Source organism: Zootoca vivipara, chromosome 8, assembly GCF_963506605.1.
Source record: "Zootoca vivipara chromosome 8, rZooViv1.1, whole genome shotgun sequence".
Taxonomy (NCBI): Eukaryota; Metazoa; Chordata; class Lepidosauria; order Squamata; family Lacertidae; genus Zootoca; species Zootoca vivipara.
In genome coordinates this window covers 54,263,840-54,289,860 of record NC_083283.1, presented here as the reverse complement: position 1 = coordinate 54,289,860, position 26,021 = coordinate 54,263,840, and the positions used below count along the sequence as shown (strand labels likewise).

At 41.9% G+C, this 26,021-nt stretch overlaps 1 protein-coding gene across 6 annotated transcripts in view; it reads right to left on the bottom strand.

Moving 5' to 3' along the window:
• ZNF407 (zinc finger protein 407) overlaps positions 1 to 26,021 on the bottom strand; it is a 355,130-nt gene that overhangs the window by 104,190 nt on the left and 224,919 nt on the right. The window lies entirely within an intron of this gene.

Sequence of the window (26,021 nt, the reverse complement as noted above, 5' to 3'; positions counted from 1 at the left end):
ATCTATATATATAGACCGGAAGTCCGTTCCTGAAACTCTTTCTTTCTTTCTTTCTTTCTTTCTTTCTTTCTTTCTTTCTTTCTTTCTTTCTTTCTTTCTTTCTTTCTTTCTCGTCTGTGTGGCAGGAGGCAGGCAGGCGCCCGGAACCATACGGTACTTACGGTAATAAAAAAAATAAGACAGCCCCCCCCCCGAAAATAAGACATGGGCTTATTTTCTTGAGAAAAATAAATATAAGGTGGTGTCTTAAAATGGGGGAAGCAGGTAGTTTAGCCTGGATAAGAGGAGATTCAGAGGCGATATGACAGCCACCTACAAATATATAAAGGGCTGTCACATGGAAGATGGAGTAAGTTTGTTTTCCTGCACTGAACAGCAGAACCCAAAACAATGGCTTCATGTTACCAGAAAGGAGATTCCAACTAAATACCAGGAATAACTTTCTGGTGGAAAGAGCTGTTCAACAGTGGCATGGACACCCTAGGAAGGTGGTAGACTCTCCTTCCTTGGAGGTTTTTAAGCAGATGCTGGATGACCACCTGTCAATGGTGCTTTAGTTGAGATTCTTCAGGGTCCCTTCCAACTCTATGATTCTATGATCAACTAAGGCAGCAAACCTAGTCATTTTAAGAGTGGCAGAAAAGAATCCAGAAAGCTAGATCTCTGTGGATAGCAGAGTTCGTTATTTATTTTCTATACTGCTTAATATTATCTATCTATCAACCTATCTATCTATATTTCTAAGTGGTGTACAAAAAACAGAAGCAACAACATATAACCAAATATTACAAAAATACAGAGTTACATATAAAGATGTTTCCTTAACAGTTTTATCAGTATAAATTCAGCTTCCTTCTGACACACTGTCCATCTCAGCTTCCAGGTTCTCATCAAGGATCCAGCAAACTCTCAGCTTACCCACAAAAGTCTAACAGGCAGAAGAGTTCCTGGAAACAGCAAGAATAACCCTAGTCTCTCACTCTAGACTTGTTTTTGATGGGCAGAGCCATACCTGTGCTCCATTAAGCTGCACTCTCCACACCCAGTTCCAGGTGCAGCAGGTTCATTGAGTTCCCCAGGGGCTTCAGGGGATGGGGAAAAGCCCCCCTCCCCTTCACTCACAACTCTTTCTCCACCATCTATCCTCTTCTCCTCCAGCTGCTTTTCTTATTGCTGTTAACTTCTTAGCTCAATGTCCCTCTGTCTGGGGCATGGGAGGCGAATAGGGCTGACTGAAAAATATGTTATGCATTGTGTGTTGTTTATATTCATGTGCATCTCTGTATGTTTTTTCAAATTGAATCTCAGATCAAATGAGAGCCTGCTATCTCCTGGGAGGAAGTTGACAGAATGGATCCTGTGCTCTGCCATTCCAGAAGGAGTGACTTCTCCATTGTCCAGAAAGAAACCAGTTAGAAAAAAAGCAATAAGAGATATCAATAAGATCTCATAGCACTTGAGAACCAGCACCCAAAGGACCACAATAACAATGTGAAATAATATCACTGGGATTCATGTTGGGCAACTAAACAGAAGTGATAACCTCTTGTTTTATTCATGCTTTCCCAGAGAGAATTACCAGTATCTTTGCAAAGCCAGAGGAAGACACACACAGGAAGGTTACCAAGGTCAAGCTTCAAGATTTGTAGACAACCTTAATATAAGCTTGCATTACAAATGCCATGCAATCAAATATAGCTGCACAAACTCAGGTTGCAGAATCAATGACAACAGCAGGCCAAGACACACACACACACACACAAAAATAAAAATAAAATAAAAATAAAAACCGCTCCACAAATGTTGATATTCATGTATTTTAACTCTTCCTGACACCCCAATGTTTCATACAGAAAATAATCAAAACCTGTTTGGAATTAATACTGACAGTACTGGAGTAATGCTAGTGCTTTGTGGTAACAATGCTTTCAGCTTTTCCGCATTTGTAGCTTTGCAAGGGTTTTTTTTGATCTATTTGTTATGACATACAGTATGTGTGACAGATGTCCAATGCTGGCTGCTATAAAGTAGCAGAGGCCTGTAGGGCAGGAGCTAGAACCTGCGCATCAGCACTGAAATGCTTGAGAAAGCTGATAAGTTATTGCTCTTGTCCCAGTATCCCTTCAGCAAAAGTTGTATGTCCAAATGGCAGCTCCGACCACACACACACACATTCACAGTCACCCTTCTAGCACACACCAGTTTCCCAAGTGTAAAATAAAAGAATGTACAAAGTAACTACTGTAAATACGAATGTTTAAGTGGGTAGCTGTTCTGAAGCAGCATTCACTCCTTTGTACACAAGAAAATAAATACAAAGAAATTAGCTAAAGGAAGAGTTGCAGTGATGTATTCTTCACCATCCAAAAACAAGATGCGAACAAAAAAACATTCGGTGCTTTGTATACATGAGGCTGCAAGCCACCTTGACTGCTGAAGAAAGCTCAGCTACTCTTCCACTGTATTTTGAAAGATTCAGCACAAACAGGGCTTTTTTTCCCACCTGGAAGTCGCTGAAACTCAGTTCTGGCACCTCTCAAGTAGGCGCCATTGCAATTCTAAAAGAACAAGGGAGGAGTTACTGGTGAGCTCCAGCACCACTTTTTCTAGAAAAATAACACTGGGCACAAGGAATACCGAATGGCAACAGATACCTAGGTCAAGAGTGGCACAAATAGAGAATTCAGATGTTAGATTTAGAATAAATTCACAAGTATTAGTAGCTTTTCCACATTTTATCAACAAAAAACCTTACCTAGAACCAGAGCCCTCTTCTCTGAATTGACAGATTCATAGTATCCGGATAATAGTATCTGCTTTTTGTACAAGCATACAGCAGCATATGATGCAGAAATTGGGCCATTAACTATGTCAGCAGGGAAGCTACATTCTTAAAAGCAACAACTGGTTGCATTTTATGTACAGTTTCATACTAGGGTAATATAGTTCAAATAATACACAGTCCAGTTAATCTATTTTTGCTTAACCATATCAATTGGGAAATTAACTCTGTATAGCCAAAAGTCTAAATAATACCAAAACGCCGCTCAGTGCCCCAATAATGCTCTTTGCTTTGCAACCACATTTGCTAGCATTCTGTCCTCTCTTATGAGCCATAAGCCGAGATCAAGAGGAATAAACAGAACAATATGAACTTTGAAAATTTGCACAAGTCTGAACTCAGTTTCAACTGAGAACTTGGAGGGGGGGAACCTTTTAGGGGATAATGTAAAAATGTATCAGAAAATGAATTCTATTCTATACAAAGGTATCTGTTTTAAAATGTTCAAGAATATGCCATAATTTTGACATTTAAGTGGTCTCATCAATCTCAGCGGAATTATACAGCTGCTTGAAATGAAATTGAAGAATGATGTGAAATTTACACAGTAGTCATGGGATTGCCCCCTTTGCTCAAAAATGGGTTGGACTGGGGATGGGGAGGACTTTAGCAATCCATTTATTACATTTTGCCTCCTACCAAATTTTATTATACTCGATGTAAGTGGCAGAGAGTACAGACAGCCCCCTCCCATCCTGAGGAGCAGCTCCTCCACCGGCAGCGAAGCCAGCGGAGAGGGGGAAGAATCGAGTGAGGAAAGAGAAAGGAGGAGACGGGGCTCTGGCAGCATAGGAGAGCCGCTGCTACACATAGGGGAGGAAGAGAGAGAGGAGGAAAACGGGGAGAAGGAAAACAGGGAAAGGAGGCCCTTCTTCCCTCCGTTTCCGGAATTACGCAGGAGAAGGCGTGGAAGACGATTTGGCGTGCCCAGACTCTTATGCTGGAAGAGAACGCGGGGCACGCCATTCTCGGGTTCTGGTTCGGACTAGAAGGATGTACCCTGTATAGCTGGATCACTGCATATAGACTGCACTTAATAAAACCTTTAAAAGGCAAGAATGTGGAGAGTCGTTACTCTAGAGTAGTCAAAACAACCAGCCTGTGACACTCTCCATATGTGGTGTGTGTGTGTGTGTGTGTGTGTGTGTGTGTGTGTGTGTGTAATACACATACATATATTCCAAATAAATAGCAGTAATAAAAGCAGTCAAGATACAGTGAAAGAGAATTTACAATTCTTTGTACGTCCACAGAAATGCAGAAAATATGCTCACAAATGTAAATGTACAGATGGAGTTTATGAAAGCTCATAGATTCTGTTTGCTGTAATGAGATGAAAAGAGACTCTGAACTTTGCTGGAGTCAGAAATGATAGCAACACACCCTGAAGGCTGCCTGTCAATCCTATATGCAGATGGTACTTCTTCCAACTGGCCCTTTGTGTCAGTTCCTTCAGCCACTCTTGTAGCAGACATAGCTCCCTAGAGGGAAAATCCTGTTGATCTACTGCCTGGTTGAGTGTCCAAAGCAGTACTGTCTCTATCACCTCTACTCTAAATGATTATTTCCTTTAGCTATTGTACTGCCTTCACCATCTTGTATAGCCAGAGACAGAAAACAAGTCTCCCTCTCTGTCTCTTTCATTTCATTTCACCTGCTCAGATTCAATTCCTGAATGCAAGATTTGGTTCGTCCAAGATGGTAACACAAATCCCATATTTATTATGAGATGTTCATTGTGTGAATTCTACATAAATAAAGTTTTTAAAAATAAAACCAAACCAAACCAAAAGCATTGTTTCTGCTTTTCACATATGTGACTTGTCTGTGGATTGCAAAACTTGTATCATACTTGGTTGCCTCACATAATCACTGTATGAAATATTATTGATGTTTTTAAAATTCAATAATAAGGTTTTCTACACACTCAAAGTCTGTCCTTCTCTTTGTCATGGCACTTTCAGGCCAGGAATGTCCGGAGTGAGGAATTAACTCTTTATTGTCAAAAGTACACTTACAAGTTAGGAACGGGCATGTCCCATGATCCTTTGTATCTAAGCTACCCCAGGTGTGTACCCAATGAGGCAGTTGCCGCAACAGAGAGGCCTTGTCCCCTCAGCTTATGTATTTCCCTCACCAGAGCTGTGTGAAAACGGGCAAAGACTATGCCTGCATGTTACCTGTTTCTGTCCCTCCCCTTTAAATCCTCTTCTGGTTCTGAGAGCAGGAGAGGTGGGGGCAGAAGAAGGAGGTGTAGAAGCCCTTGACTCTACACTAGTCTGACCTATCTCCCCCTCCTCCTGCACCCATTCTTCATTCTCCAATCCTGCAGATTCTCCTGCCTCTGACTCTTATCTCCTGGCTGTTACAGGCTCTGCCTGATCACTGATCCCTTCAGTTTCCAACCCTGCTTCTCCACAGCAACCAGTTGCTTTCTGACACTGTTTGAGCTTTCTAAATTGTTCTGGGGTGGGGTGGGGGTGGAACCTACTACCAAAACTTACTGGAATGTAACAAATCTCTTTTTCACATAATTGTCATACCTGCTTGCATGCAAAGGCACATTCTTAAATATGGGACTGCAGAGGCCCCAAAGATGAATTAATGGCTATCTTGTAAACTAACGGCAGCATAACCAGGCCACATTTTGGTCTGGCCATTAAGTAGCCTGAGTCAGAAAGCTCCCTATGTTTTCTGCATCAGGGACAAGATGGATTCTTGGTGTTAAAAGCACAGAAATGTACACTGGAAATTGGGCATGTTGTGTTAAACACCCTCTGTAAGAGTCTGATGCTTTTATACAGTCACTTCTAAAACTATAACACCACATGTAAATTATGGCCTGATGTGTTGGCTGGAGAAGCTATGAAACAGAAATGTGGCTGGATCAAGAGTGTAAATTTGCATCATTTAATTTCTTTGATGCCTAGACTGGAGGAAGCATGCACAAGTGGAGCAAACAAAATGTTTCTAGGCTAAAACTTAAGTTTTAAATAATTTATTTCTTTTCTTGTTTACTTCTCACATATACTGCCTTTCCTTTAAAGAACTCAAGGTGGTGTACACAGTCCCTGCAACCTCATTATATCCTAAAAACAACCCTTTGTGGTAGCTTAGGTGGAAAGTGACTGTCTTGAGGTCACCAAGGCTGGATTTACACGGACCTGTTTAACATTATTAGAACAATATCAGATATATCATTCTAAAACATCACAGGGCATACTTGCAAAATAAAATGTTTGTTACCTTCATCGAAACGCTGTCTCCCTACTACTGGTAGCTGGTTGCTCTGTAGTGCCTTCTGGTGTCACATTTAAATAATGTTAAAAGCAGAATGTCATGTGGCCATATGGTTATGAAAACCATTCCTTAGCCCTTCCTTAACGTTAAAAACTATGAGTGTAGATCTTCCCCAAGTGAACTCCATGCCTCAATAGGACTGACTGGGCCAAGCCAGTATTCTTCTGATTAAATGGCAATTCTTTTTTGCAGGTGCTAAGAGGGCAGGGACAATGAGGCCAAAATACACTGACAAATTCATTCCAGCTGTGTGTCCTTCAAGCAAACAGGGAGGGGCTGGGGAATGAGGCTTAACTGTGGGCAAAAGAAAAAGAAGAAGGGAATATCTTCTTTCTAATACTGGGAAACAACAGCATTGGATAATTGTAAATAACAAGCATTTATTTCTGTATAGAAAAATATTTATGGTCTGTCCCTCATATAAAACACCAAGGTAGAGTACAATAAAACAAATAACAAATACATAAATGACTGGCTCAACTACTTTAAACTACTGTGTAGCCCTGTCAACATAAAAAGCAGAAGAAAGGATGGCTGCTGAATCTCTGCTGGAGAAGTATAGCACAGCATGGGACCAGCAACATTAATGCCCAACTTCTAGTTGAAGCCAGTTGGGCTTCTGAAAAAATGGGGAATAACTAACATTGCTTCTCCAGATGATCTCAGTAATTGCACTGGCATATAAGGGTTCAGGCATATGGCAAAGGTGGGATGGCAAAGTTAAGCAAGTTAATGAAATACCATTTCTAATATTTCCATGCTGCTCTATGGAAAAAAAAATCTATACCATTGTTCCCCTCCGAAATCCCATTTTGTGCAGTTAACTTCTCTTGCCTTTAACTCAGACCCAGACAGGCTCACATTTTTCTGGCACCACCAGCAATAGTTGTGCTCTGCAGCTTTCTACTTTGGGATGCTTACATGTTCTATTAGTCCAAAAACTATTCTATCACTTATGGGAAAAGAAAGAGAGGGAGAGGGAAGGAAAGAGGGAAAGAGAGAGAGAACAAGAACACACGAACGCTAATAGGACCGAGGCACTGAATGATAAGACAGGAACCACTGAATTTATTTAATAATCCCTGTCCGTTTCACAAAAATGGCCTGTGTAATCTTTTTAAAAATAATAACTGGGTTCATTTCAGAGCCTGCACAATGCTTCTCTTTGTCCCTTGTAAGTCTCTCAAATGTCTTATTTTAAAGGAATATATAGTACTCCCGGAAGACATTTTCCCATTTCTATTCTCTTCAACTCCTGTGAGCCCTTGTTCTGTGTGATAAGGCAATCTCCTTCGGGATCTGAGCTGTGTAGTTTCGCACCACGAGTGACAAGGACTCGACTTGAATAACTGCTGTGCGCAGGTTGTAATTATGTCAGCTGGAGTGTTGAACAAGGGGACTGATTAATGTGAGCCCCAGCCCAGGCATAGTCCCTATCAAAACCTCCGTGCAGGCCAAGCAAGTGGGGATGGGTTAAAGCAGAAAGACAAAACATGCTGCATTGTCCATGATAGATGAATTGCTCCAACAGTCTTCAGGCAGATGTTCCAGGACAGTATAATATACAATTACTCTGCCTTATCACCTTCCAAGGGACAATAAAGCTTCCTCCTTCTATAGCTCATGTGAGTGAAGGCAAAATTAGTTTTACTTTTACAACACTGACTCACTTATCATGTTGCCTTGATTGTGCTTTTACAGCTAAAGAAAACATATATTCCACTTTTAAACTAAAATAAGATCCCTTTAATAAAAACCAGAGAACTCTTTTGAAACTATTTTGCATCACAGCAAAGGAATTCGCAAAGCCTTGAGTTAAGACATGGGGAACTAAAAGATATACAACTATCATTAAAGGGACAGGCCTGTGAAGCATGTTTAATGCTACATCACATACACCAAATCATATGCCTTTGCTCTACAATAATCACCACGCAACACTGTACTAGGAATCACAAACACTACTTAGAATCCCCACTACAAAACCCTTTCCCTCATGCTAACCTCCCTCACTGCCGGGGTGTTAAGGGTAACTATCTGTAGAAAGTGGTTTTGAGGTTGCACTTTTAAGAATTATGAAAGTAGGGGAAATACATCAAAAGGTACAAAAAACACATTTGTATCTTAATAGTTTATATATATATATATATATATATATATATATATATATATATATATACACATACACACACACACACACACACACACACACACACACCTCACTGATGCTATGCTATCTAAAAAGGGGGAGGGAGAATGCAGTCAAGAAAAAGATATTATTACAAGAATAAATAGAAAAACCTGTCTCAAACATAAGTCTCAGGGCTTATGGGATGCCAGATATGACCACAGCACTTGACCATTATTTCTTTCCATGGCAAGGAAATGATGCCCCTAGTGGGGAAATGAGGCTGATTTACCAATGGTTGGTACTGCTTGCCTCAATATCAATCTTTTCCTCCCTTTCATAAAAAATTACAAAGTAGTTGTCAAGAAGTATAAAAAGAGCTGCTACATTGGCAACCAAATGAAAGGAAGTGGTATGAAGCGGTTATTTCCTTTGGTGAGTGAAAATGATTCTTGAAAGAAAGGGATGTTTAGGCTGAGAGAACTCCAGGAGGGAGTTATTTTGGCATGTGAAATGGTTTTTAGGGGGTTATTAAGATGGCAAGGTGTTTGCAAACTACAGGTGGGTGCTCATGCCTGGCAGAGAGGGCTGATGCAAGTATTTTGGAAGGCAAGGTGGAGGAGTGCACACTGGGATTGGAAGGCAAGGGGTATCATCACAAGCTAACCCTTGCCCCATCAAGACTGATGCAATTTTGGTAATTTGGATTAACATTATTTCAATTCCTGTTTTAATTCCTGATCTCTTATCTTACTGTCAGTAGGCCTAGGAATGTTGTGTGCTAAAAAGTAAGAGGCTGCCACTGCTGAGCAATAAGGACCTGGAGTCCTTACCAGTGGGCTTTGCAAGGAAGTAGAGGAAGCAGGTGGGCTGCCAGCTTAGCACATTGCAGGTGTGTGCCATAATGTGAGCAGCCCCACACTGGGCAGTAAGTAATCATGCACTTCCATGGTGTTGATAGAGCCTCATGCCTTCACGACAGACACCAGTTTGCTGTCTTCCCCAAACAGATACACAGATACAGACACAAAGACACAGACACACACTCACTAGCCTTTTACTTCCCAGTCACTGCAGCCTTGGCTACTCATGGCAGTAGGAAGATACACATCTCTTCCCAAAAAATTATTTATGAGAACACTGCTAGGAGAGAGGCTTCTCCACTCCTGTCCATGGTGCCTTTGAACAGGGAGACAGCAGCGAGGCTTTTTAAGAAGTTACAGGAAATATTAGCAGAACAGAACTCTGAGGCATTCCCTCATTAACCTGACCCTTTATGAAGGAAAAACATGTGTAAATAAAGGCTGCTGAGTCTGAACAGTGCCATCATAAGGCAGACCGCTGAATGGACCTACGGAAGTGACCAACAATGTTCACCTGTGTTTATGACAATGTAGCTCTTAACCCAGGGGTTGCCAACATGGTGCCCTCAATATGTTTTAGACCCACAATTCCCATCACCCCTGACTTTTATTCCTGCTGACTGCAAAGGATTGGAGTTGTTGTCCAACAACTTCTGGAGGCCTACCCCTGCCTTAACATATTATAAAGGGAAACCCTCCAGCACTTAGCAGCCTAACAGAGCTAAGGGTAGACAACATGGGAGTAATTTTGCTGATAAGCTGGCAGACTGGCTAACTAGTGGATAGAGTCACAGAATCACTTCAGATGTTGGAACTGCCGTGACACTATGGCAACGCTTCATGGGAAAAGCTAAAATCTCAACTGGCATATCCAGAAATACAAGCACAGCTTTCTGGTGGTGATTTGAGAGAGCATGGCAATTCATTTCTGAAGTTGTCTTATGCATTAGTATTGCTGGTTGTATTTGTGGATTGCTCTAGATCATATGCTACTTGCTCCATGCAGCCATGGAAGAGATTTGAACATCCAAATTAGCCCACCAAATCCATTTTTATTTGCTCCTATGTTGGGCTCCTGATTTATTTGCTTCTAGTTCTGGAAACAACTAGGTACATGTACTGGCTTCCTCTGACTAATTAATAACCACTGGCAGGCAACTGTGAGCAAGGATTTCCCTTGTTGCCATAGGTATTTCTGAGAAAGGCTCACTTCTTCTGACCATACTTGTTTCTTGCTGTCTTAACATTCTTCACTTTCCGACCACCACCCCAAATTCAAATTTTAAAAGGCAAAGTGAGTGCTTTCACTAGAGTGGTACTGTGATGAGTAACAAGTAACTAAAGAGTTAACTGTGTACTGTAGCACCTGACCACTGAGGAAGATCATGTTACAGAATGTACCAGAAGTGTTTCTGTATGTTGCAGTTGGTTTCGTTTCTGCCTGGGAGACGGTCGCAAGATGTCTGCGCTCTCACCAGGTTGTTTGTTATTTTTCTCTCTAGAATAAACTTAAGTAGTTATTAGAACACTTTGGACTCTGTGTGTTCTTAAGAGGCTTTTTATCCAACGGCTATACAAGCTTTCGCTGTGTGAAAAGAAGAACTCTGCTGTGTGTGTGTTTTACTGCCAGCCCGGTTCTACGGAAGCAGAGAAGCGGAGAGGAAGCGCGCCGGGCGATAATCAGAGGCTCCTAATTGAGTCATAAACAACTCAACGGAGCCCTATACCCGTCACAGGTTATGGGTCATAGAACCTAATCAATCACCAAAGCAATAAAAGGTGATTGCAGCTGTAAAAGCCGTGGAGAAAGCCGGTGTAAAGAGCTAGCTGGGAGAAACCTGTTGTTTTGCAGTCGGCAATCAATAGATGCACTCGCTAGCAGAAAGACCCTGTACCAGAAGGCTGGGATCCGCAGTCTACCCGGAGGAGCAACGTGAGCTATTCTGAGTGAGTACACAGACACGGAGCCCGGGGGTGGACAAGATGGCGGAGCAGCTACAGGAGTCATTTGTCGTGCCGTTCCAGAGGTTGAATGGCGACAACTATGCAGAGTGGAGAGAAAGGGCCAGAATGTGGTTGCTGGGAAAGGATTTGTGGACTTGTGTGTTAAATCCTCCAACCCCTGTCGCTGATAATTCAGCAGCTGAAGCACAGAGGTTTGCAGCAGAAACCAGGAAAGACAATAAGGCTCTATGTGCCATTGCCATGAGCTGCGATACTACGCAACTGCCCTATGTGCAAAATGCTGAGAATGCCAAGCAAGCCTGGGACAGTTTGGCGGATGAGGAACTGAGACGCCAGAAAGAATCGGCTGAGAAGGGGGGCCGTGGACGCAGAGAAGCCAGTGGGGGTGCAGTAAAAAGCACTGAGGAATCCACTGTGAGTGCGTGCGCAACAAGGCTTTGCTATCGGTGCCAGGAGCCGGGGCACGTAGCGAGATTCTGCCCAGCTCCGGAAGCAGCCAAGGTCACTCAGCCAGGTGCCAGGCAACCCAGCGGACGTGGTCGTGGGACCAGCCAGCAGCGCCAAGGCAGAGGACGTGGGAAAACTCCAGATAAGCCTGTCAGCCGTCTTTCTGCTGCCTTAGCAACGATTCGAAACAAAGGACAGGACAGTTTCGCTTTTATTATCGACTCAGGCAGCAGCCATCATCTTGTACCGCCTTCAGGACAGATCCTGAACTGCAGGCCACTTGAAGAAGAAAAAAGCCTGCATCTTGCTGATGGTTCTTCTGGAACAATTAAAAGCAAGGGTGTTTTTTATATGCAATGCTTAGACACTAACCTTGATGTTTATGTTGTACCAGGCATGGAAAATGGTCTTTTAAGTGTGTCTTGCTTATTGCGTGAGGGCTTTGAAGTAAGTTTTGCCAATGGTGTTTGCAAAATTGCCAGAGATGGGGCTGAGCTGGTAAGTGTTACTGTTGGGTCTGATGGTCTGTTTGTCCTAGATGGGAGGGGGCAAGCAGGTGGAAGTAACACTGGTGATGCTCAGGCTAAAAGTGCCAATACCCCAAAGGGCACAGAGGGCGCCATCCATAAGGATTGTATTCATGCTTGGCACAGAAAATATTGTCACATGTCTTTTCCTTATGTGCAAAAAGCCCCTGATTTTGTCAAAGGTTGCAGGTTCAAGCCATGTCAAAAACACCTGCAATGCCGCGCATGTGCGAAAGCGAAGACGAAGAGATGCTCTTATCCTAGGTCTGAGAGGAAGAGCACAAAGCCATTTCAGTTAGTGCATTTGGATATTTCTGGGCCTATGTCAACGTTAAGTTTAGGTGGTTCAAAATATGTTTTGTGTCTTTTGGATGATTTCAGTCATTTTTCCTGGGTCATAACACTGAAAGAGAAGGGGGAGGCTGCCAAAGTGATACAGGAGTGGGTAGCCGAAGTAGAACTACAGTTCTCCGTCACTGTCCAGTGTTTTCAGAGTGACAGGGCGGGAGAGTTTTTGAGTGCAGAACTACAAGGGTTTTTCCGAAGCAAGGGAATTAGGCACAGGAAAACCGCTCCTTTTAGTCCACAGGAGAATGGTTTAGCTGAAAGGAAATTTAGAACACTGTCTGAACTGGTAGAGGCAACGTTGTTTGATGCAGGACTACCCCAGAAGTTTTGGGGGGAATGCTATAAATTTGTGAATTATTGTTCAAATCGCGCTTTTAATTCAGTTGTGGACAACACACCCTACTACATGTTGTATGGCAAAGTTCCGAAGGTGCACTATTTCAGAACTTTTGGGTGTGAGGCTTGGGTTCTAATTCCAAAGCAGAAGCGCAGAAAGGGAGGATCAAGATCCAGGAAAATGATCTTCTGTGGTTACGAACCAAACTCAAAGGCTTGGAGGTTTGTACCAGCAGAGGGGGACCAAACCCGCGTTCACATTAGCAGGAGTGCTACGTTCTGTGAACAAGAGGGCTGGAGACGCATTCATGCTAACCCCGAAGTTCTTCTTGACTGGTCTTCAGGTTTTGACCAGGAAGAGGAAACTCAGGTAGCTGATGCTGGAGTTCCAGGTGCTGCAGGACCAGATCCAGGTCAGGCAGCTGGTCCAAGTGGTGTAGCTCCTAGGGAAGTGAAGCAAGTAGTCAGAAGCGCACCGACTTCACCCCAGGTCAAGCCTGGGAAGTACAGCAAACGTGGTAGGTCACCCACTTCACCCAAAGCAAGCCCAGAGGGGGCTGCAAAGCGTAGTAAGTCTCTTGACAGTGCTGCTAGTCCGAGAGAGCCACAGTCAGAGACAAGCAGTTCGGATTTAGAGGGGGAAGATGTGGGACCAAGGCGTTCAAAACGCACCACGAAAGGTAAACCACCTGAAAGGTTTACAGCTGTCAGTGTATGGGCGAACCTAGCAGTGTGTGAGCCTGAAAGCTTTGAAGAGGTGCAGCAGTTGTCAGTAGAGGAAGCTAGGAAGTGGAAAGTTGCAATGGAGAAAGAGTTGAACTCCATGCAATCTCTTGGTGTGTATAGCCTAACACAGTTGCCAGAAGGTAAGAAAGCAGTCAGTTGTAGGTGGGTCTACAGGCTGAAACCCACAGTGACTGGAGAGCCTCAGTACAAGGCTAGATTAGTGGCTAGAGGTTTTACTCAGAAGAAAGGAATCCACTACACAGATGTCTTTAGTCCGACTTCGAGAGCGGAATCTTTCAGGATGCTTTTAGCGACTGCAGCGCAGAGAGGCCTAGTGGTCAACCACTTTGATGTGGACACCGCTTATTTGAACTCTGACCTCCAGGAGGAGTTGTACATGTTACCTCCTCCAGGGTTTGAGAGTGACGTGCCAGGTCAGGTGTGGAAGCTTCACAAGTCGATCTACGGTCTGAAGCAATCCGCTAAAAATTGGAATTCATGTCTTGATTCTGTTTTGAAAAGCCTAGGTTTTAGGAAGAGTCTAGCTGACAGTTGTCTGTATCTCAGAGGTGAAGGAGAACAGCAAGAACTGTTGCTTGTCTATGTTGATGACTTGATCTGCTTAGCAAAGAGCCAGATGCAAGTGCAGAAGTTTGCAAAAGAGCTAGGCAAGAGGTTCAAACTCAAGAATCTAGGTGCAGTGAATGTTTATCTAGGTGTGCAGATAGACAGAACTGAGGATGGAAGTTTTTTGCTCAGTCAGAAAGGCAAGATTGAACATTTGCTTGAGAAGTTCAGAATGTCTGACTGTAAAGGGGTCAGAACACCCATGGAGACAAACTTTGTGAAAGATTCACAAGTGAAGGACAAAGTAGCGTTTGAGAGTCCTGAAGTGTTTCAGTCAGCGCTAGGGAGTCTGTTGTATTTGTCACAATGGAGCAGACCAGATATTGCTTTTGCAGTCAATTTGCTCAGTAGAGAAGCATCGAAACCTAGCGTGCATGCTTGGAATGGCATTAAGAGAGTGCTTAGGTATTTGCAGGAGACCAAAGAGTATTGTTTGGAGATGTCAGCGCAAGGTGAGCCACAACTCACTTGTTTTGCAGATGCTGATTGGGCCAATCAGGAGGACAGGAAGTCAGTGACTGGTTTGGTAGTCAAGTTTGGAAATGCCCTGATTGGTTGGCGGTCGCGCAGGCAAAGCCTAATAGCAATGTCTTCCACGGAAGCCGAATTCTGTGCGTTGTCTGCGACATGCACTGAATTGGAGTACTACAGATGTTTGGTCCAGGAAATCTGGGGTGATTGTAGCCAGCCCATCACTGTTTGGGGCGACAATCAACCATCTTTGAGACTGGCGGAGTCTGGACAGTTCAAAGCCAGAACCAAACACTTAGACATCCGCTTCCGAAACGTATGTCAGAGCATACAGGTAGGCTTGGTGAAGTTGAGGTATTGTCCAAGCCAAGAGAACCTAGCAGATGGGTTCACAAAACCCTTGAGTTTCCAACGGCATGGGGAATTCTGTGAAGGGTTGGTTTTGGGGTAAGTTTGGATACCCGCTATCCCCAGTGTTCAGGTGAGAGGGGGTGTGATGAGTAACAAGTAACTAAAGAGTTAACTGTGTACTGTAGCACCTGACCACTGAGGAAGATCATGTTACAGAATGTACCAGAAGTGTTTCTGTATGTTGCAGTTGGTTTCGTTTCTGCCTGGGAGACGGTCGCAAGATGTCTGCGCTCTCACCAGGTTGTTTGTTATTTTTCTCTCTAGAATAAACTTAAGTAGTTATTAGAACACTTTGGACTCTGTGTGTTCTTAAGAGGCTTTTTATCCAACGGCTATACAAGCTTTCGCTGTGTGAAAAGAAGAACTCTGCTGTGTGTGTGTTTTACTGCCAGCCCGGTTCTACGGAAGCAGAGAAGCGGAGAGGAAGCGCGCCGGGCGATAATCAGAGGCTCCTAATTGAGTCATAAACAACTCAACGGAGCCCTATACCCGTCACAGGTACATCAGGGAGCATTCAGCTTCTAAAGCAGTCAGAAACATAAACTGCAATTTAAAACACCTTTAAAGCTCATTCTCAAAATGGCACAACTGAGTAACAACTGCATGTCTATGATACAATAAAACAACTTTCCAGAAAGGCCCCAAGTCAGCAGCCCTGCCCTGTCACTGCAAAAATTTAATAATGAGCCAGAAGGGGGTTGAAAGGATGGGTGTGCATGCAAGGGATGTAAATGTATAAATACCTTATTTTAAGAGGTTCTTGGTGGTATCATAAAGTGTGATTTTCAAATAGTTATGATGTCATCTAAAATGCTCTGATATATTTATAGGCACATAACACAAAGAGAAGTTTTATAGCAATATAAACTGCAGAGCTTTCTGGACATGTATCTTAATAGCAATATCACTGCTGAACAAAATATAAAAAATAGTACAGTTGTAGAATGCAGGCTGTTCCACTCAGCCAGGAAAGGGGGGGGGGAGCAAGACTAAGGGCTAGACTTTGAACTTGATAATCCGCCTTGAGAAAGAAAGAAGAAAAATATACAACTGGGGGACAAATTGTGTCTGGTGAGTCACAGATCATCTTCTGGTACTTCCTTTCACCACAGTGAAGTAACCTGCTTTTGGGTATAATAGCAAAAATCACTTCCTCTGTGGATTCCTGCTCAGCTTCAGGAATCGTAGCTTCATATTCTGTCCCTGTGCTCATGGCAGAGAAAGCCTATTGCAGAGAATCAGCATTAGCTGCTGGGAAGAAAAGCTGCTTCACAGCAACAATGACAAGACAGAAGCTAGTAGCTAGGGAGGATGCCTAGAGTTGGCTACTTCTAAAAGTAGGTTAACTATCATTAAATATACTCTCTCTCTCTCTCTCTCTCTCTCTCTCTCTCTCTCTCTCTCTCTCTCTCTCTCTCTCTATTGCTTGCAAAGACTCCCTGTCCCTCTCAGCATCACCCTCAAGCTTAAAATTTCTTTTGAAACTCACTGCCTCTCTGACCTAACTATGCATAATAACAGCAATATTCCAAGTGGAAACTTAGACAGTGCACATGCAACCATACTTGGCACACTGATCACCTGTAATTGTTTGCAGTCAAGAACCCAGGGAAGCAACAGGATGGAAATATACTTCTCATCTCTTTGGTCAGGATGTAGTAGACAACCAGTACTCACAATGTTAGACTTACAGTCTTACCTAGACCAATTTTCATCTCTACCTAATAATACTGTCTCCCTTGTCTTATTGATTCTTTCAGTTCACACAAGCCCATTTGCTATATACCCTTTTTTCTCACAGGCTTATCTCAGTGCTTTTTGCCATGTTTTCCCTCCTGTATGATAGTCCAGCCATCCCCGTTTTTCTTTAAATCTTCCATAACCTACTTCACTAAATATTTTCCTGGGCCATCTTTACCCACACCTTACCTGCATCTCCACTCTCTCAGTTCCCCTATCGCTACAACTCTTTTATCAACCTCTGACATCTCTCCCTCATTTATTTTATTCTTTTTGCTTCAGTATCCATGTTGATTCAACCCAAAGAAAGTGGGGTGTGCATACAACTTGCTTAGTTTCAACAACAATTTATGGCAAAGCAAAGGAATCGGAAAGTTTTCATTAAATCAACAATGTATATTCTTCACAAAGTGCGTATTGAGCAATGGATACAGTTCTTGCAGAGTCACTGTTAATGTACTGCTGCCTATTGAGCATTGGTCTGGCACCCTCAGCTCCAGGCACTTTCTCCTTTCTAGCTCTGAGCTGGCTGGGTGCTTGACTTACTCATCTAGCATTCAGGTTAGAAGAGAAAATGCATTCACTGTAAATGAAGTCACCACAGTGCTTTATTTAGGTTTGGCCAAGCAAAAAATGGTTCATATTCTTGCTCAAAATGAAGGTGAACAAAGATTGCACTAACTGCATTTACATGCATTCAGCCCTACCTGTGGAGTGATGTGTCTGTCATTCATTTATGCTGCCAACTCCTAGGGGCCAAGGTCCCTTCGCCCCCCCCCCCCCAAAAATTGCGGGGGCTGGGCCTTTCAAATGGTGTGCATGCACCGTGTCTCGTGATTAGGCAAGGTGGGGCTTATCTCTCCCCAATATTTTATTCAAGTTGGCAACCCTGCTGCCATGTTTGCCTGCTCCTCCACTATGCAAGGAGGTCCTTTAGCTGGCTGAGCATGTGAGCTATCCTACATATATCCATGCCCAACGGCTGCTCCATACTTTGGTAGCATCTTTTCCTTTGAAAGCAGTGTAGAGTTGCTGTTGCCTTGTCTGGTGGTGAGGGCCAGAGAAACTAGAAATTAATTTAATACGTTTTATGTTTGAATTTGTTTTCACAATGCAATCCTATGCATATTTCCTCAGAAGTAAGAAGGTTTTTTCTGCTGTAACTTATATTACATTTATATACACTGTTATATAAACATATACTGTTAATTTTAAACATAGAGGTTATCCAGAAAATAACTAAATCAAATGTTCTTAGGGAACATTTTAAATAAAGAAAACTTGAGGTGAGCAAAATGTGAAACAGACCACGTCAGTTTCACAATTCAAACATTTAAAAGGTGCTCATGCAGTAGTTTTCAAGGATAATCAAGTTATTCTGTCTCCAGGATAACCAGGCCTGTCCAACAGTACTTTTAACTATGATTTTAGCACCTCATATAGTTTTAGCAACATTTGAGGCACAATTCTGTGTGGGCAGTAACAGACCTAATTTCCTCTCTTCATTTTTCATTTTATTTATTTAAAAGATTCATATACAGTACTATATTTCAGCAAAACTTCTTGAGCTCAAGGACAAAACCAAGAGGTTGTGTGTTGTTGTTGTTTTAAAAAATAAAATACAATAATATTGCAATACATCTTCGTTTAGTTCTAAAAAAACCCAGTACCCACCCTGAGGAGTGAATTCCACTGAGAAAGTTCCCTTTTTCTGTTCACCAGAAGCATCTGAAGGAGATCCTTCAACAATTACTTTAATACACAGGCTGGTTTGTATAGGAGCAAGTGTTTCTTCAGGTTGTTGTTGTTGTTTAGTCGTGTCCGACTCTCAAAAAAACCCACTAGCCAGACAAGCCTTTACAGCCCTCACCGGCAGCAGCAGCTGGTCTAAGGATATGGAATCCATTTGTGTTCGTTATTCCCTTCCAGACTTTGCTGCCCTGACTTCATGGGATAACAACAAAATCCGTAGCTGGATCTTAGCTAGGGATGAAGTTTTCGACCTGGCACAATCTAAGGCGGCTAAAATCTCCACGTGGCTTCCCCACGTGAAGGCAGTTAGATCTCTGGCCCACTATTTGTGTGATTTAACAAACCCCAAGCTAAGAAGGGCTTTCACACTAGCCCGATTCCACGCCATACCTACAGCATTCTTACACGGCGCTTTTTCCAACACACCACCGAACCTCCGACTCTGCCCATGCAATGAGGGAATGATAGAGGACTATATACATTTTCTTTTACTGTTCCCTATATGACCCTGTAAGATCCAGGCTTCTCCTTTCAATCCCGACGACCATCTTACGGGACATCGATCACATGAAGTTTTTTACTGGTGGACGCCAACCCCTTGGTTTCACGCGACGTAGCTATCTATATTTTACAGGCCCTTAAACTCAGGGCCACTTTCCTGGCCAACCAGCCAGGCCCTAGTCCTATGTAAATTCCTGTTATATTTTTACCCAACACGCATTCCTTTTGCCTTCACCCAACCAGTTGCATTTACTTGGATTTCATATTTAATGTTCTAATTGTATTTGTTGTAGTTTTATTGTTGTGCGACAGTTGCCTGTCTGTACTTGTGCTATGGCCATACGGCTAATGCAATAAATGATGTTGTTGTTGTGTCTGACTCTTCATGACCCCATGGACCAGAGCACGCCAGGCACTGCTGTCTTCCACTGCCTCCCGCAGTTTGGTCAGACTCATGTTGGTAGCTTCGAGAACACTGTCCAACCATCTCGTCCTCTGTCGTCCCCTTCTCCTTGTGCCCTCAATCTTTCCCAACATCAGGGTCTTTTCCAGGGAGTCTTCTCTTCTCATGAGGTGGCCAAAGTACTGGAGCCTCAGCTTCAGGATCTGTCTTTCTTTTCTTCAGGTACCAGTGCCCTAAGCTATACAGGGCTTTAAAGGTAAGCACTATTAGGACTTTGAATCACATTCAGAAATGGATCATGAGCCAGTAAAGTTCTTTCAATACCAGTGAAACATCTTCTCAACAACTAGTACCTGTCAACAACCTGGCAGCTGTCTTCCCCCATCATGTGTAGATGAGGGCACATGGAAGTAGAGTAGCAGAGCGCTCAGTGGGAGACCAGTGCATGCCACTTATATCCCCATCAAGCCCTTACCTTCAAGTTGGTTACTCAGTGCATGTCTCAAATTTAGGTTTCTTGACAGAGCACAGGGATGGATGAGAATATAACCATATATTAAAACTTATAACTATTCTGAATAAGGAATTATTGGCTCTTAACAACATTAAATCAGCTTTTGTACTCACAGAGATCTATAAAAAGATCCCAAAAGTTGAATCCTAAGCAAGTGAAGAATAATTATTTCAGCCCGGCTAATCCCCTCATTAAATATTTCCCAGATACACCTCTAAGTAGGCCTCTTCTATAACATGTTGAGTTGTATATAAGTTTTACTCGTGATATACCTTTAATGTTCCTAAGTTAGCCATGCCCATTAATTTCAATGGGTCTCCTCTGAGTAGGACTAAGGTTGGCTATACCCCATTCTCCTCCAGCACTACCCATTTCCACGATCAATCCCATAGGAAGCTTTTTACCTCCTTATACAAAATAATTTCTCAACTCCTTTCTTCTGAAATGGGTGTAACTGATATTAAGATGCACCCCCTTTAGAGTTGGAGACAGGTGGGAAACAATAATTTCAGTCTTTTTACTTCAGAAGCCTTGATCATCAAGAATAGGAAAACAAAAGGAGAGTTTGCAATATTATCTACACAGAACTAAAGAACATACACAACAACTTCATTACATGATAATAGCTCAAATGCTTGGGGAATACTGCCAAAATAGTACTGTCAAAATATAGTTTATGTTTTTCTTTGCAAGGCTTGCATTTCTACCATAATGTATATAAAGTAATAGCTAACTACCACACCAGGGACTGTCCATAGATATTCCTTGTAGAATGACCATCCCCAAAGATAGCCTTGGTCCTTTCATAATGGGAATTGAGACCAAAGAGGCATAACCTAAAAAAACATGTTTATTTTGATTCTTATGTAGAAAGAAGTAAGGTCACTTTGTTTTCAAAAAATGGTTACACTAATTGATCTGAGTGCTTGTTTACTTTTTAATTACGGTATGTCACAAACCATATATTAGTTAGCATATTTTATACACAGAAATAAACATCTGCTTAATGATTCAGCAATGCTAGATAAATATACACTAGATTTGTTAAGTATAATTTCAGGATGTTGTTGTACATCCTGAACATAGAAACTTTGAATGGGGTTAACATGAAAAAGTTGCCTACTTTTCTTTAAGCCTACACTCATACTAATACACAATAAATCCAAAAGGAAAACTGTTGCATGTTGAGATGAATTATGAGGCAGAAGAAATGAAGCTGAAGGGATGAAACATGAAACATATGCATGATAAACAGAAAACAACAAGTGTAGCTTCTCTTTTCCTTGTAGAACAGGAAGATCCTGAACCTTAATTTGCTAACTAGAAAGGTTTTTAATCTTTTTATGAACTTGGAAAAATATGAATTTCAAAACAGCTAAGAGCCCAAACATCAGCTCTATTGTGTCCCAGTAGCAGAGGTACAGTGGTACCTCGGGTTAAGAACTTAATTTGTTCTGGAGGTCTGTTCTTAACCTGAAACTGTTCTTAGCCTGAGGTACCACTTTAGCTAATGGGGCATCCCACTACCGCCGCACGATTTCTGTTCTCATCCTGAAGCAAAGTTCTTAACCCGAGGTAGTATTTCTGAGTTAGTTGAGTCTGTAACCTGAAGCGTCTGTAACCTGAAGCATCTGTAACCCGAGGTACCACTGTAGAATGAATACAACTAACTCTGTACCACCTCTGGGCAGGGATAACATCAGCAGCCACCAGTGAAATCCCTGGCCTGGCAAAGACAGAGATGAGGTGGCTTGCTCTTTCTTGTATTACATCCCAAAAGGTATCAAGTTCACACTGGTACTACAACAGTAGCAAGGGGCCATGTTTCCCACTCCATATGCAAAGCAGAGGATGACATAGCAGAATATATAAAGTTGTGATTTAATACCTAACGCCTAAGATTAAATTGTTAATATGCATGATCAGCAATGGAGGGTACCATCCTGCAGGTATAAAAAGAAATTAAAGTGGATATCTGATCAAGTCATATGCAGGGCAAGCACAAATGAAATCAATGGACTTAAGTCAAATCATAACTAACTTAAGCCTATTGATTTCTATTTCTGAATATGGCTTAGTTAGATATCACCCTAAATGTCTCGCAAATAGTATTGTATAGAAAGCAAGGAACAGTAAATCATAGAATGTGAGTATAGAGCTAAAACAAGCTCAGTATGAAATTATCGTGCTGAAACAGAAAGCTAAGGGGCATAACAATATTATTAATAAAACAGAATTCTTCATATCACCAGCACAATAAAAAGCTCCAGAGAGTAATTACTTTTTTTTTTAAAGGATACTCATGTTGAGAAATATTTCTAGTATATCTTAGATCCCAATATACTTCCCTTTCTGCTCCCGGTATGTTATTTTATAGAGAAAGTAAATACCTAGCTCTTATGGATCCACATTAAAAAGAAAGAAAGGAAGAAATGAAAAGCACCAAGCTTGCTATCAAACTGTGTACTAAATAAATGGTTCTGACATGCAGAATAACTCCTTAAAAGCAGCACGGTTCTCAGCACTGTACATACTGTTTTAAGGGATAATCATGCTTTCCAATAAGCACACATTTTTCTCTATAAGCCAGTCACCATACTGACATTTGCCTCTGGCCAAGAGAACAGGGCATGAAAGAGGAAGCTGAGTGCCTTTGAATGCTACTACCAATGTGTTTCCCCCCCTGGAAGGAGTGTTGTGCAAGCAACACAAGTGGCATGCTCTTCTTCTCCAAATGAAATGCCTTGTCAACAACTCCACCAATTCTGGGCTCCAGAATCTATGACAGAACCCAATTCTGCTATGAGACATTACCCCCCCCCCAGCACATTTTCACAAAGTCCAGCAGCTGAAATATGACTCTTAGTAGAGGCACATAAAGTGTACATCACAAGTAAAAATTGGGATGCAATAATAAAATAGAAATGCAATTATTTGTACGTCAGACTGAATTTAGAGTCATGCTAAAGAGACTATGGAATATACCCTTTAAAAATATATGTAATGTACACTACTGTACTTGGGCTTTGTAAGTACTCCCCTGGAACACATTTAATATACAAATTTCATCGGAAGAGAACCTAGATTACATGGTTATTTCTATTCTAGTGTTTTAACAAGTAGAAAATCTATAGATTGGGCAATCGCTTCCTCCCAGGTTTGAAAGTTGGCATATGGGATTTGCTACAAATTTAAAAGTTGCAAAATAGATCATTGTTCCATTGTTTCCAAAAATAAGATTAAAGAGTAGCTGGTGAAAACTTGTAATTAATAAAGATTGACAAGAAAAACACAAGATGCATGACAAAACTAAGCTGTCCATCTGTTAAAAAATGAGGGGTTAATTTTAAAAAAACTGGATGCAATAAGCAAGTACAAATAAAAATCATATATGACATTCCTTCCCAAAACCTGAAGGGAAGGGTTCCCCCCCCCTTTGGGGGGTGGGGTGGGGTTGAAATGCTTTAGAATTCTTTTTAAGGTGACTTCTTTATTTCACATTAAATAAATATGGGGTAGGGGGAATCTTTCTCCCCAGCACTCCTCACCATAGCATTATAAAATTAGGCAAACTGAAAAGTGTGGAGAATGAAACAAGATAATTTTTAAAGAGAGGGAGGGAGATGAAACACTAAATGATTCTAATAGAAAATACTAACAAGAAATGGGACCTGCAGGGTCAGCCATTCTATTAGGCAGAATGAGGCAGCCACCTCAGGTGGCAGATGCTGGGATGTGTAGAGGGAGCAGCACTCCCCAGAACATTCCTCTTTATCCTCCTTGGCTGTTCCTATTTCTTAGAGATCTGAGTTGTTCATGTCAAACAGGCTATCCTACACCCTCTAAGCTAGTCAGCTGCCCTCAGTGGAGGATGTTGTCACTTCACCAGCACTGAAGTGTTCAACAACCAGTGCAGTCAGCTTCTATTTGCAAGACTGGAAAGCACCTTGTCCTTTGCCCCAGGCATCAAAGTGTATTGGGCTGGCCCTGAGACAGCATCCCCAGGACCTAAAAACAGACTGGAACAAAAACCTTGTTGTCCAGGAATGGCCGGTGGGGAGGGCTGGGCAATACAGCAGTGAAGGCAGGGTGGTTTGGGAATACCAGCAGGAGCATCAGATTGGCTCTGCTACTCTGACCTGGCTGCCACAGTAACGGCCCTCTGTACTGGCCACTCCTGTTATATTCCAGCTCATGCCTTGCTGTTTGGTGAGTGAGTTTCAAGATGAGGGGAAAGAAAGAAAGGACATCTTTTGTCTTTGCCATTTTCCTGAAGACTTATCTTGCTGCGCTCAAAGGTTGCGGATGATGGAAAATACCACTGTCTTAAGACCCGTAGCTGCTGCCATTTAGATAGACCACATTGTACTAGATGAACAAACAGCCTGGGCTGGTATTAGGCAAATTCTGATGTTCCTAAATGCAGGAACTCCTATATCTTCACATGCTTTGAGATACCATCTCTAACTTAAAAAAAAAAACCATACATGGGAAAATACTTAAGACACCGGACGCCATCTGAGCGTGTAAATTTGTTACCTCTATTCCTTGTATGCCTTAGATACTTGACTTGTAAACCATGGTCAGGAGATTCAGAGAAACCTGCACACCCTCTAGGCTAGGGTAACACTCTGGTTGCTTTTCCATTCTGGAAGCAGACCCTTGCTTATACTTCATGAATTGCCACTCCAAAATGTTCTCTGATCTTTGGAAGGCATTTGAGGTGTGCAAGGAAGCTTCCACCAGACATTGGGAGCTGGAAAGGTCATTTTTGTGCATAGAACATTGACCTGGTGTTTTAGATGCGAGTCCTTATTTCACTTTGTATAATGTGCAGGAAATGTTACCATTAGGCCAGTCCACAGGGCTACACATTAACTTGCTGATTATATAGGTTATATATAGGCACACACAGTTTTATTGCGGTCCACAGACCCAAACACAGTACAACGATAGTAATTATAAACAGTCGTCAAGCTGTAAAATTTGCCTTTCTAGCCAACAGAGGAGCCTTAGCCTGTATGTACTGATTTTTTATTTTACTTCCTCCATGAAGAATTTTGCTACAGCCAGCGTAATAGTATCAAACCTATCCTCAAGCAGAACCTTGACATGAAATAAGTCAGCAATTCCAGGTTGTTTTGTTAGTAATGGATTGATTAGATGTTGTCTAACATGTTTATACAGACTACAATGCAATAAAATGTGTTCCATACATTCAACATCCTGGGAACATGGGCACAGCCTATCTTGGTATGGGACACCAGGCAATCTTCCCCTCTGCACTTCAGAAGGGAAAACATTTAATCTGTCTTATTTAAGTGATATGTGATCAGTATCAGAGCGAAAGATTCATTTGTCATATTTTTGCTTTTTCATGTACTGTACAGTACTTTGCTGGTAGGGTTCCCAACCTGGCTAGTGTCTGGCTACAGGAAAATTATGTCCCATGAGCATAAAGTGCTACATTCTTCCTAGAGGTGGATAGTCTTACAATACTTTGTAAATGAAATGAAGTGTTATCCAGCTTGTCATCATATGTTAAACAGCTGAAGATTATTGTGACTAACATCACATACTCTTCTGTACCATCAGTTTCATACGATGGCTCCCCTTGCAAGCATTAGTGCATCTTTTTTGGGCTTCTGATAAAGAATTATGCAATCTCAGCACATGTTCTGAAAAACTGAGAAACAACAGGCTATACTGCATTTGCTGACATATCAAAAGTATCTGAAAGATTATTTAGTTTGAAAAGAACACCCACATCCTAGTTTTGTTCTAATTATATTGTTGCATACACTGGAACGTTATTATAAATGGGTCTTTATTTTACAACATTTGAGCATATACAAAAATAAAAGGGAACCATGAACTCCCTAGGGAAGCTGTCCAAAAAGAGACAAGTGTTCTCTGCAGTCACTTTCCCTAACTCAGAATGCAAGTGCTGCTGAATCCACATAATGAATCCTTCTGCACTTGATGTCAGAGGCTATAATCCCTTACCAAGCATTGTTTAATTAGTTTATTATGCATAATAAATGTAACATATTTTATTTTAGTTTACATAATTATATTAAAATGCATGCCATTTATCTGTAAGCCTGTAAGATATCCTTC